A 19,223-nucleotide genomic window follows, 5' to 3' on the forward strand; every position below is an offset into this window, starting at 1 on the left:
CATGACCCACTGTTCTCTGAATTGCAGCTTAACCCCAACCTCATCCCAGAAGGTCCAGTGAGAAGAACAAGGTGAGCAAAGACAGGAGAGGAAAAAGGCAGAAATGCCACAGTGCTACTGTAGATGGAACCAGGAGGAAGGCAGACAGTCAGGTATTTGGTAATTACTCCTTTGAAGGGATGAAACTGCTGAGAAAGTGACTGACCAGCCATGGCCTTAAGAACAGACATGTGAGAAGAGACCAAATGTTTGCTTCTTGGTAGGCATCTGCACTGCAGGGGATAGCAAGGAGGTGTCCAAATCCCCCTTCCCATGGCGTTTCTGGGAGCAGAGCCTGTTCCATCCCTGCCCATTTCTCTGCTGCCTGGAGCTTGTCCCTGCCGAGAGCTGCTCCTCTGTCCCTGGGTCTCCTCCCTGTCTGTACTCACAGAGCCCATCCCAACCACTGTGTGCTCAGCTCTGCCCTGCAGACACCTCCTGGCAGTGAGGCACTGCCCAGGGACATCTCTGTGTGTGCAGGGGCTGAGGAGAAGCTCAGACAAGTGCTAATGAGAACTGGGGTCTCGGTGCTTTTCAAGAACAGAGAACTAAATTCCCACCTCCCACTGCCCAGCCAGACAACCAAGAGTGGAAAGATGAAAGCACAGACTCTTTGCCTCTCAGCTAAATGCTGCCTTGATGTCATTCTTCAAAGGGACCCTCGGCAATTGCTGTGGGGGTGATCTGGAGCTCTGAGCAGCCCTGTAACACACAGCACGCTCTCACCAGCATAAGCACCCTGCCTGTCCTGAAGGGGGTCGATCTTTCCACCCACAGCTTCTCCCTGCAGCACCATAGGGAGCTCCCCAGGCAGGCTGAGTGCTGACCCTGGCAGGCAGCAGAGTCCCTGCCCTAGCACACAGCCTCCTTGGATGCAGGGACTCTACTCTGAAGGACAGCCCTGGGCACCCCTCGCTGCACACCCAGTATCACATCCCTGAAGCCATCCCTCAGAGAAGGCAGCCATCACACCCAGTCTTTTGGTGGTGCAGTGGGGAATCCCTGCTCTGGAGCATGTCCTTCCCCTCTACACTAAAGAAACTCCGAGGGTCTTCCTGACAGATTCCATAACTGTGGCATGTACCAGCTTTAGGACATCCTTCAAGGAACTGCAGCTGTGCTGCTTTACACTCAGAGACTTACTGTATTTAGAGCTGTGAAGATTCCTCCCCTAGTGAACACTCGGTGCTCTTCCCACTCCAGACTGCCATCTCTCTCTGCCTCCCTTGTCTCTCCTCGCTGCCTGCAGGCAGTGCCCTCAGCCCTGCTGCGCTCTGCAGAGGAGCTGCTCCTGGGCAGAGCTGTCTCTCTGCAGCGCTGCCCATTGTCCATGAACTCCCTCCTTCCCAGGAACCCAGCCCAGCTCAGCAGCAGAGGACCAGACCAAGGCAGCACTTTCTCTGTCCCCTCTGGGCTCCCTCCAGGTGTCCCTGGGGCTCCAGGGGAACCTGCTATGAAACAGGCTGAAGTAATCACTGGTGTTCCCTCTCTCACTGCTGCAGAGACATTTCTTTCCAGCAGTGGCATTTCACCTATTAGAAAATGATATGAGCAGGAGAGTCACTTTTTCTTGTCCCATCATTACACAGGACACCAAGAAGGTTACAGCAAAGGATCTAATTTCACCAGGCTGGGGCAGATATCTTCAGTTGTGTGAATTTAGACATTTTATTCTGGGTTTGTAGTCCTAGGGCTAGGAAGACATTCAGCAATCTTTTGACCATGTCTCTGCTCTGAAGCAAAGCCTTTGCACACACGGACACTTGGTACCAGGGTTCTTTATGGCAAGTCAGAGCTTGCCTGGTGCCACAGCTGGGCCTGCTTCAGCCCAAACGTGAGGCAATACCCTCAGCCAGGGTCACATACGGGGTGAGCTGGAGCCGTTAGTGCTGGAGACAGAGCTGTGCCACTGATGGAATAAACTGCCAAGGCACAGTGGCAGAGGATAGCTCATCTGGTCTTCAAGGACAGCATCCTCCAAACACAGCAACTGTCCAGATGGAAACTCAGTCTAAACCTATAAGGCAATTCAAGGGCACCATAACGAGCTGTTACTACTTCAGGAACAGTTAAAGAAGAAACAAAGATAATGTGTGGCCACTCCTGAATTTAATAAGGGCTAGGGGTGAGATTCTCTATGTCTTCTTCTTCTCCATCTTCACCAGCAAGGTCTCCTAGGCCTCTGTGACTCGAGGCAGGAATCTGGAGGAGAACAACCAGCAGTGGATGGGGATCAAGTCAGGGGTCGCTTGAACTAACGCAGTCCTTATCAGTCTATGGGAGAGGAGAGAAGGCATCCCAGGGAGCTGAGAGAGCAGGCCAATGTCACAGTGAAGCCACTCTCCGTCATCTTTGAGAGGTCGTGGAGACTGTGGGACATCCCTGATGACTGGCAGCACCCACACATTGCATGCACTTTTCAAAAACTGCCAATGGATGGGCAGGGGAACTAAAGGCTGGGCCCCAGAGCACATCCACTCGGACCCCAATTTGGGGTGTCTGAAAGAGAAGGGGACTGGGTTTACCCAGGGTAGATTGTGCCTGGCCATTCTCTTTGCTTTCTGTGATGAAAGGACAGGATTGCTGGACATGGGGAGAGCAGTGGTGGTCTCTTACCTGGAAGTCAGAAAGGCATCCAGCATCATCCCCCACAATACCCTTGTGCCCAATTAGGATATTATGGTCTACATCGGTGTTTAAGTCAATGTGTAAAACACAAGCTGGATGGTTGGGCTTGGAAGGATGCTAGATAAAGGGAGAAACTTTTCAATCGTGAGCATACTCAAGCACTGGAAGCTCTTTCCCAGGGAGCGTGCACCCTCTCTATCCCGGAAAGTGACCAAGATGTGTTTGGACAAAGCCCTGAGTAATCTGGTCTGACTCTACTTCGAGCAGGAGGTTGGTTGGGACACCTCCCAAGGTCCCTTTGAGCCTGAATGATGCTGTCCTTCCTTCCCTTTCATGTTTTCAAATTACGGAAAGCTCTCAGGTTCTCCCTGACCGCCAAAATAATTCACATTAGGTGCAGGGCTGCTTCACAGGTACCCTGACCTAAACCAAACCTGACTGCCTCTTCTGCGTCCCTTTGCATTTGGCCCAACCCAAGTTCTTGGCTTTTTTTGATATCTGATTGCCCTTCCAAAAAGAACAGCCTACCTTGTTAATCCTTCCAGAGCAGGTTGCTCAATAGGTTTCAGCATCCATGTACAGAGTCTGCACATCAGCCAGGCATCAAAGCCACCATTACAGAAATGGAGACAAGGCACAGGACCAGCTCCTTGAACCCAGGGATCGGCATGCCGTGCCATCTGAAATTCCTGGGAACACCTAAACTTTAAGTGCAGAGAAGTTTGAGTCCTTGTTAGATATCCTGGCCTGTCTCCTGACCCATGTGGTGCTTCAGGCTGTGAAGAGAATCAAACCCAACTTATTGGCTAGGTTTGTTTCATTATACATACTGTCATGTAGGGCAGAGGAAGGGAGCTCAGAACTCCAGGCTCTCTGCTGCACAGTTGGGACTTCAGAGACTGGAAACAGTGGTTGTGTCAGTGTACACAAATTCTGGCTTCCTTTGTGCCTTTGCACTACCCTGGGGTCTGTCCCTTGACCAACTTTGGCTAAAAGAGAAACAACTCCCCTATGCCACGTATCCTTAAAAACAGAAAAAAAAAAGAGACATATTATGGAAGAGAGATGATTTTGGGGCAGTTTTGTATAAGAGGTGTAATCTTTAAATGATAAAAAAGAAGTAGAAGTGAGAGAAAAAGCATTACTTAATGGAAGAGGCTAACTACTGAGATGTAGTAGCTGCTTTGAGAAGGAAGAATGACTGTTGGGAATGAAATTAAAGAGCTTTAGTTCATCATCATTGAGAATAAGGAGTTCCCTGTTACCATTATTAGTGTTGTACCACTAATTCCAAAACATCCATGAGAGCTTCTCTATTTTCCCTTGGCTCCAAAGCTCAGCCTGCTCAGATTTTGAGAGGACTGCTTCAAACCTCTGCAACCCAAATCTCTACAACCTTCTCTCATCAAAGGTCTTTTATCTCAGGAAGGGGAAATCTTCCAATGAGGTCATCAAACCATTGCCCAGCCTGTCTGAAGAGCCGAGACGGTTATGCTACACAACAGCCAGCCTCAGAGGGAATCTGGAGGTAGTGTGAATTGGGAAGGCTTTGACTCAAGTCATAGAATCATAGAATCATTTAGGTTGCAAAAGACACTTAAGATCATCGAGTCCAACTGTACATCTAACATTGCCAAGTCCACCACTAAACCATATCCTTAAGTGCCATGTCTACACATCTTTTAAGTACCTCCATGGATGGACGCTCAAATCCTGAGCTGTCAGGACAACATTGACTGCAGTTAGACATAAGATACTTGTCACGTCTGTGAGTTCAGACCTCGTTGGCAGAGTTTCTCATACCCCTCACTGAGGATGGCAAGGTATTGGGGAGATGGGAGCATGCTTCGGTTCCCAGATCCCATGACAGTGCCCAAACCATCCTTCCTTTGGCCTCTGGCATCCCATTTCTTGAGATACAAAGCTGGTGGGCCTTCTGTGGATAATCATGTTAAAACGCACATAATGCAACAGTCTTTGAGGTGTTTGTGTGATTTCTCTAAGAGTATCAGTAGTTATAAAAATAAAAAAAAAAAAAAAAAAGAAAAATAGAAAAAAAAGGTTAATCTGCCTAAATATAAAGCAACACAGCAGTCTGCATCTGTGACAAAGATTCTGGGCAGTGCAAATTACAAAGGTGTTTGCAATACAAGGCATGATAACCCTTCCACAAGTACATAACTAAGCCGTTCAGATGAAGGATGGTCTTGCAAAAGTCACCCTTTTTCTCCCCAGGTGGCATGGACACTGCTGATTTGCCTCTCCAGAGAATAACAGAGGCTGGATGCCCTTCTCAGGACAGACTCCTTGCAAGAAAGACAGAGCTGCAGGGGTAACTCGTCAGGTCTTTATGGCACTTCACTCGGCATCTGTTTGGATGTATTTAGTGCTTTTCTGTGACTACACTTTTTGCACAGATGATCATAAAAAGACAACCATCTCATAAGAGAGGGTCATGAAGGCCCTGTTACAGATAAGAAAGCTCACCATGAGCTCTGGAGTGAGTGAGGAAGTTTAGAATAAGCACATGGAAGAACCAAGAAGCTCAAGGCCTCTCCTGAAGAGCGAGAGGCCCTGAGCAGAAGGGATTGGCCATGTGCAGGTGTGGGAGAGAGGGTCAGGGGGTGTCAGGGAGAAACAAGGTGGTGGTGGATGGCTTTAGCAAATCCTTACAACCGTGTCAGAGCCCAGCAATGGAAAGTAGTTGATGTCTGCAGGTGGAGGAATAGGAGGAAGTTTTCCTGGGAATATGGAAGGAAGGAAGGCCCCTCTTTGGCTAATCATACATGGTAGTGACAGTTCTATCTTGTAAGCATGGCTGCACCTGGGAGATGGGGAATGCCTGCTGCTGGGGATGGCTGTACTCAGTCATGTCCCATGAGCTGACCTTGGTCTCCTCTTTCGCTTTTTCACTCCCCACACTTGGATGGACTTCAGGAAACATCCACGAGCCTTGATGATGCACGACCTCCTGGAATGATGGCCCAATACTGCAGGAGAAGAGTGAAGGGTTTGTGAGAGACACGGGAGTGCAGGGAGAGAGTGGTGCATGCATAGTAGTAAGTGTGTTAAAGGCAGGAAGAAAACCTGAAAGAGCATGGTCTGGTCATGCTAATGTGGAATAGATTGATTTTTTTATTATTATTTTAGGGCAGCAGCAGAAGGAGCACGTGCATTTCAGTGCTGGGGTATGGATACAAATCGAGGATTCGAGCAAGTTTGGGACTGGGACATCTTAGATGATTGAGGACCATTATCAGGGCTATGAAAGAAGCTGGATGGGTTGTGGGGAGCTCACAGGCATTGCCAAATCCTCGGAAAACCACAGCCTTGTGATTAAAGCAGCAGCACTTGGTATCAAGCACACCCCCTGAGACATGAACACACTCACACTGACCACAGGCAGAGCCTTGAGAAACATTTGAGAGAAAGGATCTCCTTTACCAGGCCCTCGTAAAGGAGGAGGCGGGGCCAGGGCTCGGCCATTCTGGTGATAAACAAACATCAAGGGCTTACATGGCATCAGAGCCACCTCCACATTGCCTTGGCCACCTGTAACCAGTGCCTCCAAGTTTTTGCTTCACCAGGCTTCAGGGGCAGGCACCTTGACTGGTTGTTGCCTTCACAGCCTTGTCAGTGATGGCCCTTCGTGGGATCCCAAACACCCTCAGAAACTTGGGGTTGCTTCTGCCTTTCGCTTCATGAGAGGTTTGCCAATCTTTCAGTATCTGCAGTTCAGGAACTTGGCACCAGAGGGCTCATTAACATGCAAAATGCCCTCACAAGCCAAGCCTCTGTGCATCAGTTTGCTGAAGGCTTCAAGTCTGGTGTGGGTGATTAGAGAGATTTCAGGAGTGCAGCCAAACAGAGAACATTCCAGTAATAAATAGCAATAAGCTGTATTTCTTCTCTATCTTCCCCCTGGCCCTGCTTACAGAACAGGTGGTATCAGCAATCTCCAATTGAGATTGATCTGGAGCATCTCCTGATGAAGCCTGAAAATGTCAGAAAAGCAGGTGCCTAACGCACCACCTGAGTGATGAGATGGGCCAGGACACCTCAAGAGGAGTCACACTGCTCTGCACCAAAAGGTGGGTGTTAGTGGGACTCTCAGGTGCCATGGCAGACCGATACTTGTGTTCAGGGAGCTGGTCAAACGACCCATCTCCGTGTGTGTCTGAGTTTGCTCAGGTAACCCCTGATGAGCCTCATCTACTCCTGGTTGTTCTCCAGACTCCTGCCTTCAGGAACAAAGACCCAGGAGGTCTTGCTGATGAAGATGGAGGCAAAGAAGCCATCAAGTACTGCAAAAGCTGTTTATGTACTTAACCATTTAACTTTAGCGGGAGATAAGGAGCGACCCCCAATAGTAATACATTGGGAGGCAGTTCGACAGGGAGCAAGCTATGTGCAAAACAAGGGCAAAGTGTGGTATAGAGAACCAGGTACTAACGAGTGGTTGGGACCAGGGGAACTATTACTAATGGGTCGAGGTTATGCTTCTGTCTCTACAGGCTCAGGAGTCCGATGGTTTCCGATCAAGTGTATTAAACCATATGTGGAGGTGGCACCCAGATCCAGAGATCCGCCAGAGAGAGTAGCACCGAGCACTGAGGGTATTGACTCCGTACCTAAAGAGATTGAGGATTGTGATGTTATCGTTGAGCAACCTTGAGGATATCTTCACGTCACTACCACCTTTACGTGTAGCAGCTGAAGAGGAAGCAAAATTGGCATGGGGCTGTGATGGACATAGGCATGGTTGTCAACCATGGGTTCTAAAAAAGTGTAGTGTATGTGGGGAAAGTAAGTGGCGGGTTATTCGACCATCTGAGCCGTGGTGGAGACATTTTTGGTGTATAGCATGTGTTAGATGGGCTAGAGCAGAAAGTTCGCTAGAAAGTCAGGCAATTCAATTATTAGGGATAGAGGCTAATTCACTTGGGAGATTTGATACTCCAGCACTTCACGTGGCACATAGAATTGGTGATTGTCAGCAAATTCACATAGCTGAAATAGCTAGTACATTACACAGACGCCTGCTGGAGCAGCAAATTATATTGGCAGGTAGTGTGGTGAAGGTACAGTGTGGAGAACAAATTAACATACCGCGATCATGGGAAGTTTCTCCCAAGGACTGGAAGCGACAGCAATTGCGATGGTCTTTTGTATCACAACCATTGGGCAGGCAGTGATAGATATCAGACAAATATCTGGGTTACCATTGCAAATGCGACTGGACAACAACCATTTTGCTTGTCCATGGCAACTCCTGGAGATCCTTTTCGTACTTGCCTGATAGGAGTTCCTGGTTTTGATCCAATTAGTTTTCAAGGATACATACAGAACCCTACTCTTGCCACAATGAGTGCAACAACAGCTAGTCAATGTGCAAACTCCATGAATCCAGGTGTCAACTATACTGCATGGTGGCAGGGACAGATAATCATGTCACTCAACCACACTATGATAGAACCACAGGAGCTAGATTTATTAGGTGCCTTAGGACCTACCTATGGAGCAGTCATGTTTAAAAGTGACAAGGCAACTGATCATGTTCTCATTGACGACAATATGCTACTATATGCTGTACAAGATGTATCTCCAAAAAATGAGTTGTATACAGGAACAGGGAAAAATGACTTCTGTCCATTGGAGTGTCGATATTCTGACACGAGGGGAAACAACATGCTAGGCCGGAAATTACCAGGAGGCTTGTTTTTAATTTGTGGTGATCGAGCCTGGCCAGGGATTCCTAGTAGGCCAGCTGGAGGTCCATGTTACCTAGGGAAACTTACCTTGTTTCGACCTTCAGTGGTATTGCCGCTGGGACCAGGATGCAATGATAATGTACAATACTGGGACAGACCTACTAATTTCATTGCTACTTTGTTTGCGCCAATAGGAACTGCGAAAGCGTTACAACTAACAAAAACACTAGGGTGCTGGACAGCTAAGCAATTAAATATAACCTCTGAGATACTTTCAACTTTAGCTACTGATGTTGATAGCATTAGACACACGGTATTACAAAATAGGGCTGCTGTTGCCCTTTCTGGCGTGGCGACCCGGTTCGGGAACGGCACGGCGACCAACCCCAGGCAGCTCGGGCCATTAACTCACAGACACCAATGTGGTGGACGGTAAATGACGTTTATTAGTGTGTAAAATGGCATTATATATCCTGAGTTCACAACGTCACTTACGTCTGTTTATGCCCTAACCCAAACGCTATTGGCTATCAGGGTATTCGGGGAGGGGTCATATCTTTCCGTACAGCCCGATATCTTCCGGCCGCCAGACCCTAACTGCCTACATTTCCCCCCTCCCCATGCACGAGTAAATCTACTAAAGTATAACAATCCCAAAGAACACATGTGAATAACAAGAATAAAGAATACGTGTGTCATAAACGTGTATAAAATATGCTAAATACAAAGTGCTCTTACTCTATATCTTATAACAGTCTTAAAACATGCATTACAAACTTGAAATAAGGCACGCTATATAAAAATAAATGGGGGATAGCTGGGGATAGCTAACGGAAATTTTGAAACAGAACATTCTTAAGGCAATTAGAGCATCCTTAAAGCATTTGCCGGTGTTCCATCAGCATAACATTAACTTTTTCTATCCGACTTCTGACGAACGACACGATCCTATTCAATATACAGGGTCCAAGGATCAATGCCACTACGACCATTATGATCGGTCCCGTCAAGGTTGATATCAGGGTGGTCAGCCATGGTGAATGACTAAACCATGATGCAAACCAGCTCTGCTGTGCTTCTCGTTCCTTTTTCCATTTTTCCAGTCCCTCTCGCAATTTGGTCATGGTGTCTCTCACTATTCCGGTGTGGTCTGCATATACACAACATTCTTCCTTTAGAGCGGCGCACACTCCCCCTGCTTGTAAGAACACCAGATCTAATCCTCTTCGATTTTGCAATACTGCTTCAGATAATGATCTAACTGATTGTTCTAATGCACTTATTGATTGTTCAATTCTAGCTAAGTCCTCGTCCACTGCCATCCTCAAAGTGTTAAATTCTTTATTCTGTTGCACCAAAGATGCTACTCCTGTACCTAGTCCCGCACCTCCCATGATCAGTAAAGCAACTATTGTCAGCGCTGAAATGGGTTCTCGTTTTGACAAATGATGTTCTGACATAGTCTGTAAGTCATAGGCAAAGTCCTCAGGGTGGTAAGAGATTTTAGGGATTATAGCTACCTGAATACAATAGTTGGCAGATTCGTCAAACATGTCTAATGACAAGCAAGGTGTAACTCCCGTAGCAGAACAAATCCATTTGGTATTGCTGGCCGGTATTAGCCATTTTGCTCTTGGATTTTTACCCAGTGTTCTAACACACAGTGATTCTATGTTTTTCGGGACTTTACCCACACAGATACCCCTTCCTACCACTTGTGTTAGTGTGATCCCTAATCTTCTTGGGTCCCATATACATTGGGGTGGGTTTGGATGGTTTACCCATGTGGGTGTCTCACTTACTCCCACCGCCTCATAAAAGGGTGGTTTTATTCCATAGCACAGCCAACAATGTTCTGTGAGATTCGGGTTAGTTTTGTTCAGTACCTGATAACTAGCCTGCATCATTTTCCAGAGAGAATTCCCATCGGGATCTTTGGTGGTGTGTACTGCTATGGGTGTGATAACTTCGACATTACCTAAGGTAGCATGTCGTGATGGTGTAGGTGGAAGTGCTGGCATTTGTGGCTTAATGGCGGGGATAAGCGTGGGTGCTTGTGGGTTAAGAGCGGGGTTAGGCCCAATGGCTTGGGGTGCCTGAGGTAGAAGCTTAATAATGTGTACCACTACTCCCGGATCTGTACCAGCTTTGTAAATGAATACCGACCACATTTTCCCCACCATCCAGCCTGTATTAGTTGGCTGTAGGATTTCTAAATTCATATGGGTACAGGTACCTCTGAGGTATATCATTCCGTCACTCGCAAATTTTGGGTGGGTGCATCCATTTGGTCCCCATTTTACCCGCAGAAATTTGTCTTCTTTTTGTGGTTTCCATGCATCAGCTGTTACAATAGTTTCGCATCCTCAATGTCCACAATACAAATGTCCTGGATAATTACAATAACTCATTCCAGGGTTTGAGCTGGGACACCAATATGTTCCCCATAATGATTTGGATTTGGGCCCTCCCACCATGGGGAATAAGTCACCAACCGTTATCGTGAAGGTCGGAGCACCTGCTGTTATACTTTCCTTTACCACCCTGCCATCGCTTGTGACGATCCACTTGAATGGTTGATAGGGATGATGCACTGATTCTACCTGTCCTGTCGTGACGAGTCCTAGGATCAGGATGATGCAAAGGTGTCTTAGCTCTCTTCTGTGGGGGTCATATCGCTGGTGTTTGGATTCCGCGGATGCCGGGCTCTCAGGCGTGGGTAGGAAGCTTGTCGATTCGTCGTCCTGTCTCGCCACCAGGTCATACGGGTCACGAGGGCGTCCGATGAACTGTTCCTGCGAACAAAAACTCACAGTTCTCATTAGTTTCACTCTGGAGGTCTGGTTTAATGGACTTAAGTGGACACCACTTAACTTTCCCATCCTTTTTGACTGCGGCATACCCTCGCCCTGTAAGAACTAGCCTCCACCCCTGTTCCCATTCTCCCAGCTCGTTTTTGATTATGATCAACGGACCTTCCTCTAACGCTCTGGTGGCCCAATGTTTTTGGGTGGGGCTATTCTTCTCTTCCCCCCTAGGAAATTGATTTAGTGCTAGAAGAGCGGTTGCTAACAGGCGTGCTTGGTCTCCCGAGGGAATGGCGTTGGTGAATCCTTCTGTTCTCGCCAACACCTCTAATTTTGATTTCAGAGTCTGATTTGCTCGTTCAACTATGGCTTGTCCAGTACTGTTATACGGAATGCCATGTGTTAGGGTGATACCCCATTTCAAAGCAAATGCCTGGACTGATTTAGAGACAAAGTTCGGACCATTGTCTGTTTTGATCTGATTAGGGATACCAAGCCACGCCATGACTGTTAACCAATGTTGGATGTTGCTTTGGAGTCGGTTTTGCGGTGTTGTGTGGCCACAATCATTCCGCTATATGTATCTACTGTTACCGCTAACCACGCTCGAGGTTTCAACAACTGACAGAGCGTGAAATCTGTCTGCCACACCTCGGAGGCCTTGAGACCTCTGGGGTTGACTCCACTGGACCACAGTGGTGCTTTCTGACAGTGAGGACACGTTGCTACTACATGTTTCGCGTCCGCGACTGAGATTCCGCATTTCTTCGATAGTGCTTTCGCTCCGATGTGGAGTGACTCATGTAGCTGGTGGGCATCTCGTAATGTCCATAATCCTTTTGCTGCGGCGTCTGCTTTGTCATTGCCGTGTTGGAAAAACCCTTTAATTGGGTTGTGGCTGTTGACGTGGATGACCGATACGGTGCCCTTTCGAGAGAAAAGTGCTTCTTCCAGCATTAGGGCTGCTGTGGATGTTGACACGCCGGGCCCCGACATGGCTAAGCAGAGCTTGGCTACAAACATCGAATCAGTCACTATGTTGAGATGTTCCATTGGGAACAGTCCACACGCCAGTACCACGGCCTTCACTTCTAGCTGTTGGACTGAAAGCGCGCGATCGGTCATTTTAATACACTGCCATTCGTCTCCTGACTGCCACACCGCCACCGTGGTTGAGGTCGTTGAGGACGCATCTGTAAAGACCGTTGGTCCCTGTTGGTCGGTCCATGATCTTCTGTGGGAGGTCGATGTTGACAATGGCCAGCATTTGAGTCCAGGGGGGTTTTGTAGCATACTGGACTTCGCCGCCAAATCCAGTAAGAGCTATGGCTAGATACTCTGACATCGCCACTGATTGCGTCGGGAGTTGTTTGCAAAAAGGTAGGTATATCCTGGCAGGTTCAATGCCTAGGTGTCTTAGGGCGAGTTTTCTGCCTTTCATGATAAGATTACCAAGGCATTCGACTCCTGGAGAGAATGCACGTGACGGTTTTCCCAAAACTATCCACAGTATTGGTTGAGCTTTTTCAGGGGGCCCCTGGGCTAGTGCCCCTACTCCTCCCCGCTCTGTGAAATGCACATACAGATCGAGTGGTGCATCCGGGTTCCACCTGGCGAGTGTGCTTGACGATACTTGCCGCTCAATAAAGTCAAGGGAGTTCATTGCTTCCGCCATCAGAGTTTTCTGTTCCCATGGGTTCTTTCCTTTCAGAAGATCGTACAGGGGGGCCATGATTTCGGGAGGGATCAGGACAATGTGGCGAAGCCATTGCAAGGATCCCACTAACTGTTGCATATCGTGGAGTGTTCTGATGTCTCGGCGGATTTTTATTTGGGGGGGGTTATGTAGGAGCTCGTGACCCCTACTCCCAGGAAGGTTATACACGGTCCCTTTTTAACCTTCGCACTCGCGATTTCGAATCCATTTGACTTTAGAGTTTCTGAAACTGTTGATATCAGCTGGTCCACCTGGCTTCCTGATGGTGTGATGATTAAGATGTCATCCATATATTGAATGATAGTCGCGGCTGGATTATCACACCGAACTGGTGCCAGCGCCCGATCCACTGTAATCTGGCAGATAGTGGGTGAGTTGATCATTCCTTGAGGTAACACTTTCCACTGGAAGCGCAGGTTGGGGCGTTGGTTGTTTGGGAATATGACAGAAAAAGCAAACCACTCCCTGTCCTCCTCATGCAGTGGTATCGAAAAGAAACAGTCCTTAATATCAAGGACGGCACACGGTTGTCCTTTTGGTAGCATGGAGCTCATGGGCAGTAGTGTTTGAACGGGACCCATTGGTTGGATCCTTTTATTTACTTCACGCAAGTCATGGAGAAGGCAGAATCCGTCGCCGGTTCGTTTGGGTGTTACAAAAACGGGGGTGTTCCATGGGCTGGTGGAAGGCTCTATATGACCTCGTTGTAGTTCGCGGTCGACTAGCTTAAGAAGAGCGTCCATTCAAGGCTGTGACAGGGGCCACTGCTCGACCCATACTGGGTCAGACGATTTCCAAGTCAGTCTAATAGGTGGAAGTGGGTGTACGGCAGTGGCCCTTACTGTAAATTTGTCACCCTGGCTTTCAAGAGAGCTAGGGCATCCCTCCCCAACAGGGGTGGAACCCCTGACATGACATATGGGAAGAGGGTAATGGTTTTCTCCGGTCCCTTTTCAGTGTAGAGTGTGATTGCTATCCGGTAGGTACTCTTCTGAGCTCGGGTTACTCCTCCAACTCCACCCACCATGGGCGCGTCCTCCAATTTCCAATGTGAGGGCCATTTTGCCTTAGGGATAACCGTAACATCTGCTCCGGTATCAATCAAAAAGGGGATACTAATAGTGGTGCCGTTTGTGGTATCATAGAGAGAGCAGGTCCCCCACACCACTGGTGGGTTATCACATTTTACTGCCAGGGCCACCCTGGGATCTCACCCCCAGGGAATAGTCCTTGTTGCCCCTGATGTAGGGATAGGTTCGGCTGGGTCGCCGGTTGAGCCATAAAGTTGGTCGCATCTCGAGGGGGTAATAGGTTCGGTGGCACCTCGCCCCATCCGGGGTTGGTATAGCTGGGCCGCTTAGTGCTCCAAGTGGGAGAGGGCTGCGCGTGGCCAGGTTGCCCCCTCCCCCTCCCGTTTCCCTGGTTTTTTGATCTGCATTCCTTGGCGAGGTGCCCCTTTTTCCCACAGGCCCAACATGGTCCTCTGGGTCGATTTTGGCGCGGAGGGGGTGTTGTTGATTGGTCCCCCAGCTGGGGGCAGTTTGCCACCATGTGGCCTACCTGACCACATTTAAAGCATACCATCACATTGGCTATTGCGGTACGAACAGCCACTTGAATCGGAGCTAAATGTTCTTCTTTCGCGACATGTTTAATCATGTCCGCAATACTTGACCCCACTGGCAGCGATCGCAGGATTTCTTTAGTGGCCGAATTACACTGTTGGCGTAAGCAATCTGCCACAACGGGCCTTTCGCCTCCGCGGGCAAGGTCGAGGAGTCGACCACTGCCTGGAGGCGGTCCACAAACTGCGTAAAGCTCTCACTTTCAGTTTGTTTAATCGTGGACCATGGCGATGGTTTGACTATGACCCTAGAGGTTGTGCGAATGGCCTCTCTGGCCGCATGAGTAGTTGTCATAACCTCATGGGCCCGCAGGCCTTGGGCCTGTGCTTGGGGAGTAATCATTGTTGGATCTGTACCCATCAGCCGCTGCAGGCTGGAGCCATGTAGCGGGTGGTCCGCTCCGGTTACTTGAGCTAGTTGCCTTGCACAGTTATCCTCCCATTCTTGTTTAAAAACAATCATCCCTGCCCCATCAAAAATCAATCTTCAAGTTTGCTTTGTATCGAACGGGAGCATATCATCTCCCCCGAAGACACCATCTATGAGGGTAGAAACCATGGCAGAATTAAGCCCTTTATCCGCAATTGCCTTAACGACCGCTTGTATGTCCTTAGGGTTTGCTGGTGAGTGGACCCTCTGTCCTCCGTCCGTTACCCGGACCGGGAACTCTAGCACGGCCGATGGGGCCCAATCGGCACACGCAGTCTTTATTTTTCTCCAGTCTGTGAGAGGGATTTTTTCCCTTCGCGGTCCCTTTCTATTTTTGTTTTTAATCGTATATGTTTCCTCTTTCTCCTCTTCTGAGCTTGAGTCAGTTACGAGCCACTCGTCCCAGCTGTATCCGACCCGGAATCGGAACTTGCCAGTCAGTTATTTCCGGGTTCCGGTACCCTTTTGTCGGGTTCCGGTCCCGCCCGCTCCCTTACGCGGGTTCCGGTCCCGCCCGCTCCCCTCACGGGCGGGCCGTTCCCTCCCCCTTGGCTCGCCCCACCCTCTGGTTGGGGGGGTGTTTGCCCTAAAGGTATTTTCCGGGCAGCGCTCGATTGGCTTTTGCCCCGCGCTCGCGCTCCCCCCCATGCTGATTGTTCCTCCCACTTGTTTCCTTTTCATTCTCCTCCCCCTCCGCTCGCGCGCTCGTTAACAATGGCGCTTCCGCCCTGTTCCCGCCACGGGCATCTTCGCCCCGCCCCCTCCCTTCCTGCTCGGCGCCATTTGGGGCGCATAAGGCGGCGGTCTGGTCCAGACTTCCTCAGACTCCGCTTTCTCTGAGGCGCCCCTGGCCTCCTCGGCTAACCCACTCCAGAAGGATTTGGCTCGTTTCTGCCCCTCCGTAAGTGGGTTCGGGGTTCGGGGATTGAGGGGATGTTGCCGCCCTCGCACAGCTCGTTAGGCACTGCATAATCGCTATCATCCGGGGGGTGCAAAGTCTGTGTGGCTGCCCCGACTCCCAATTTAGGATGGTTTGCAGACAGTCCTTTGCCACCCTCCAGGTCTCCTGTTCTTGTATTGCTTTCTGCAGTGCCTGTACGACTTTTCCCCACGCTTTAAGATTTTTCCTACAACCCGAAGACATCGTCTCCTCAGCCAACGCTTTAGTGCATTTATCCCACATCTCAGGGTGGAGAATATCCACCGCTGGTCGATAACACCAGTTTGCAAAAGCCTCGCAACGGCGAGAGTAAAATCTTTGGGTTTACAATCGATACCCCACTGTTTATGTAATTCTGATACGACCTTCACAAGGGCTTCCATCCTCCTTGTTGGTCCGGGAGCGTCCTCCCCGCCGGGCTGGTCCTGCCACTCCGGCCGCCGTTCACCTGATTCCAGGCGAGATTCACGGGTTTCGGCACCACTTGTTGCCCTTTCTGGCGTGGCGACCCGGTTCGGGAACAGCACGGCGACCAACCCCAGGCAGCTCAGGCCATTAACTCACAGACACCAATGTGGTGGACGGTAAATGGCGTTTATTAGTGTGTAAAACGGCATTATATATCCTGAGTTCACAACGTCACTTACGTCTGTTTATGCCCTAACCCAAACGCTATTGGCTATCAGGGTATTCGGGGAGGGGTCATATCTTTCCGTACAGCCCGATATCTTCCGGCCGCCAGACCCTAACTGCCTACAGGCTGCAATTGATTTTTTGCTTTTAGCTCAAGGGCATGGATGTGAGGATGTAGAAGGAATGTGTTGTATGAATCTTTCAGATCATTCTGTTTCTATTCACCAACATCTTCGGCAACTGAAGGACAACATGAACAAACTTACCGTATCAACATCACCCTTACTGGACTGGTTACAATCTCTGGGCATTACAGGATGGGTAAGGGAATTGTTAGTACAGGGAATGACTGTGTTGGTTGTTGTAATAATTGTCTTGCTAATAATGGGATGTGCAATGAGTTGTATCAAGCAAGCATTGCTGAACATGTTCCACCAGACCTGGCTCGTTCAAAAACAAAAAGGGGGATTTGTGGGGTTCCTACGAGACAATGGTCACGTACTGAACAAGCCATGTCCAAGGGGGTGGTAGGAGGTGGTGATGAACTGACCAATCATAACGACGGGCAAGGACCTTGGCTATTGAGACAAACAAGATATGAAGAAGTTGAAACAAGATTGAAACAAGAAGAATGTTATGACAGCACGGTATAGTGTATTAGCATAAACCAATCAGAACTAATATAGAGGCGCGTGGACACATCATGCTCACCAATTATATTAATACAAGTAAGGTATGTTAACCAATTAGGATTAAGACGACACGCACACGGAGCGTGCACGATAGTGGAATAGTATAAATGTACCCTCAGATATGCGAATAAACGAGATCTGCTTAACGACCATATTGGTCTGCGTGCATTTACTCCAAGCCCTCTTGTGAACCGTGTCGTGGACTGCGACACTTAACCTGTAGTTTTCTTTTTCCTTCTTTTCCCACCAGAGTTCTTCTCTTTCACCATCCTCACACATTCCTCTACAAACAGTCCAACCCTGCTCCTTCCCCACTGCCCCTGACTTTGCTTGCTTTGTGCCCTCGTATAGTGTTTCGAAGAGGGTTGTCCTGCAGATTCCTGCATTGGTCAGTACAAAATTAGCAACTCCTTTTATTAGCTGTAGTGACCTGCAATTTCTTATGCTGTTATCTTGTGTTGATGGCTCACCACAACCACAGTGCGCCATCTGCACACAAATATTAACAGCTTGTAAAATGGAGCTTCAGTTCAGGGGGACATTGAGAAACTCTGTAGGGGCCTGGACCGTGGGAAAGTTATAGAGAGAACATACCAGTACACTGTTATGTAACAGCATGGGATAGCAAGAAAGCATAGGGATGTGGCTTGCTTAAGTTTATAGTAAGTATCCAATTAGAACAGTAGAAGTGGCACGCAGCCAGATTGTGTACAATACTTGTAGCCAATAGCTTAGTGTGTAACCGTTACATAAGAGAGTATGTAGGTTATAAAAGAGTGTGTTAACCAAAATAAAGAGACTGCTAAAGCACCATATTGGTGTGCTGTAGTTCCTTCCTCGCGCGGACCCCAACATTATGGTGACCCCGACGTGATCGTTGCATCGGAGAAGAAGGGGGACCAGACGAAAGATGCGAGGGTGACTGCCGTGCCTGTGGAGGTAAGCCGGGCTGTCCGAGGGAGACGGGGAATCCGTCCGAGAGAGACGGGGAATTGTAGGTCTACGTGATTAACAGCAGGATGGAGGGTGCAGTATCTGCACTGGAAAAGGCGGCGGTGAAATGTATTTTGCAGATAGCCGCGCAAACTGAGACTAAGATAAAAAGAAAAGAATTAGAAACTTTGCTGGAATGGGGCCAGCGAAGAGGTTTCCTAAAAACCACCGATCAGTTGTTTTCTGCAGCTTGCTGGGACGATCTAGGGCAAGAACTTTTGAAATTAGTCACGGTGGGAAATAAAAAGGCTAGAAAGCTAATTAAATCTTGGAAGAAAATGAGGGATATGCTGGAGGCTCTGTCCTCTGAGGCGAAAGTGCGATCCACTCTCAAAAAAGCACTAACAAAACTAGAAGAAAAAGGTCCGCCGACCCTGTAGAGGCAGCCCCTCCCTACGAGAACTTTCTGATACTTCCCCCCCCACACTCCCCCCGCAGGTTCGACGCCCTCCACCGCCCCTCCCTCCCCCCCCCGCAGGCTCGGTGCCAGCTGTTTACCCTGTGATTGAGGTAGAGTTTTGGGGTGGAGAATCAACAGTCCCGTTAGCCCCGTTAATGCCTTATGAAGTGGGGCCGGAGGTGACATCTGGGGTCTCGGTACCTGCTCCGGAGGCTGCCGGAGGCAAACAGCCAACGGTGAATCCTGAAACTGTACCCCTCCCCATGGAAGTAGAAACAAATGAGTCAGACGCCGCTCCCGAAGCGGACAGTAACGCGCCTTTGCAAGAGTTACTGCAGCGACAAGAACAGCAAATGCAGGAACTATTAAAAAAAATGGAGAAGCCAGATGGAGGAGCTAGTAAAACATCGTGGCAACTTGCTTACAATAAAGCCTCGCAGGCGATATTGGCGGGTTAGAGGCTCTCGGACAGGCTATTGAGAAGCAGACAGCTCCGCCAGCAGAACCGGAACTTACTCCGGCAGAGCTAAAGCACAAAGAGGAAAGAATCCGGAAGTGGGTGCGAATTTGTGTGGAGAACGGAGACTGGGAGGAGGCAGAAGCTGACGC

This window comes from Nyctibius grandis, chromosome 34 (genome assembly GCF_013368605.1).
Source record: "Nyctibius grandis isolate bNycGra1 chromosome 34, bNycGra1.pri, whole genome shotgun sequence".
NCBI lineage: Eukaryota > Metazoa > Chordata > Aves > Nyctibiiformes > Nyctibiidae > Nyctibius > Nyctibius grandis.